This window comes from Triticum dicoccoides, chromosome 1A (assembly GCF_002162155.2).
Source record: "Triticum dicoccoides isolate Atlit2015 ecotype Zavitan chromosome 1A, WEW_v2.0, whole genome shotgun sequence".
NCBI classification, from domain to species: domain Eukaryota; kingdom Viridiplantae; phylum Streptophyta; class Magnoliopsida; order Poales; family Poaceae; genus Triticum; species Triticum dicoccoides.
Window position 1 is genome coordinate 29,742,692 of NC_041380.1, and position 2,341 is coordinate 29,745,032.

General features: G+C 38.9%; 1 non-coding gene across 1 annotated transcript; it reads left to right on the forward strand.

Moving 5' to 3' along the window:
- Positions 1-1,434: 1,434 nt before the first annotated feature.
- Positions 1,435-1,508, forward strand: TRNAE-UUC. Its single transcript has one exon. It is a non-coding gene; the product is annotated as a tRNA-Glu (tRNA).
- Positions 1,509-2,341: the final 833 nt, after the last annotated feature.

Genomic DNA, 2,341 nt, shown 5'->3' on the forward strand with positions numbered 1-2,341 from the left:
TGCTTTGGGGGGTCAATAGGGACATAGCTCAAGTGTGTTTTTATCCAAAATCCTTAAATGCCAGATAGAGTACGAGTGCAAGGGAATGTTAGAGTTATTTTATTTTATTTTTGCCTCAAGGAGATGTTTAGAGTTCTATAAGGCACAATCTAAGAAATTGTTTATGACATGTGTTACAATGACTTTCTACAGTGGCATAATCAAGAATAACCACAAGAAGGTCATAATCACATTCGGTATGAATCTAACATAAGCGTGAAGGATTTACGAATAGCCCCAAGTCCTTGACAATAAAAACAAATAAATGAAAATGAAAACATTGTGAATGAATGGCAATCTCGCAACTGTACGCCCATTTGTGCAGATGCATTTGCGTGTCTATGTTTGAAATATTTGGAATTTAACCTTAGCTATGGCATGTGAAATCGGAAAGCTCTCACAAATCGGCCTCAATCTTCAAGTTATGACAGAGAATACACATGATAATTAAAATGAAAGCATTGGAACTTGGAAGCAACCCGGGACACGACTCTTCAACATCAGGAGAACCACCTTTTGGTGGTGGTCGTATTGTGGGGGTTAAATCATGGTGCTGACATTTATACTGTGCGAGCCTCACATAGTCTTTTAAGAAAGTCTCCCTGTTGAATGAAGATGTATTACCCCTTGTTAACAGATCGGACGGTCGTGATCCCTGCCACGCGTCAGCTGATTAACAGTTTCGGATTCGTCCCCCGACTGCACAACGATGACACATTCTTCTCGCTTTTTGTTCTCCCCACGCTGGATCCAAATTATTCTTTCCCCTGTTGCCTCGATCGAAGCCAAGATGATCAGGAGTCAGCGGTGCCGGAACTGGGGCGACGACACCCCAATCGCCGCCGTCCGGATCCCTTCTCTCCCTGGTGACCCCTTGTACTTCCAACAACATGGGGGTGGTCGCCCCTTCATTTGGCGAATTTCTGTTTAGACATCCTCCTTCGGCATCGGAACAAGATTCATTTTTCTTTCTTCCTTCCTTTCTTCCAGTTGTAGGCGGAATCTTGCCACAGAAATAGCCCCCTTTGCTCTAGCAATTATATAGTTTAATTAACAGAGCGATCAGGATGAACCTGGCGAGTTTTCCTCGAAAGGTCGTATCAGGCACGGCTCAGAGCGATAATTTGTTTTTTGTCGAAATTGGATTTTGATGTGCAGCCTTTAGTGTCGGCATATGGGGTGTAGAAGCGGCCGTGTGTTGTTAGTGCAGTATTTTTGTTTTGCAGAAGGTGATAATGTACATGTGGTTTCGGTGATATAAGCAGTTATTTATTTTATTTCTCTTATTATTAGGAAAAGATGAGTGTGGAAGGAAACGGCGATAGAACTAGTATATCACATCTCACGTACTGTACGTCGCTGATATAGCGCTCAGAATCCATAATTAGTCACCAATCCATTGTCGTCCAGCCCGGTTAGGATACCTGGCTTTCACCCAGGCGACCCGGGTTCAAATCCCGGCAATGGAGCTTTAATTTATTTATTCTAATTTTTGTGATGTGCTGCCTTTTATTTTGACTATATCTAATAATTTATTTATTCTAATTTCTGTGATGTGCTGCCTTTTATTTTGACTATATCCAAATTGCAGCACTTGCTGACTATAAAAACGATCATATATCACTAAAATATGGCTCTTTTGTGTTGCTGCCTTTTTTATTTTACTATACCCAAATTGCAGCTCTGGCCTCTTGTCAGTTATACAAAAAACACATGTAGCGCTAAATGTTTCTGCTAGTTTAAACTTGTTCTGTTTATGACAAAAAAGCAACTTGGCTGATTTCCATGGATTGTAGAATGAAAGTGAGTGTACGAAATGTTTTATCTCATTTTATGGAAGAGAGAATGAAACATAGGAGTTGCCTTTTATTTATTCTAATTTATGTGATGTGCTGCCTTTTATTTTGACTATATCCAATAATTTATTTATTCTAATTTCTGTGATGTGCTGCCTTTTATTTTGACTATATCCAAATTGCAGCACTTGCTGACTATATAAAAACCATCATATATCACTAAAATATGGCTCTTTTGTGTTGCTGCCTTTTTTATTTTACTATACCCAAATTGCAGCTCTGGCCTCTTGTCAGTTATACAAAAAACACATGTAGCGCTAAATGTTTCTGCTAGTTTGAACTTGTTCTGTTTATGACAGAAAAGCAACTTGGCTGATTTTCATGGATTGTAGAATGAAAGTGAGTGTACGAAATGTTTTATCTCATTTTATGGAAGAGAGAATGAAACATAGTCAAAATAATTTATTTATTCTAATTTCTGTGATGTGCTGCCTTTTATTATGACT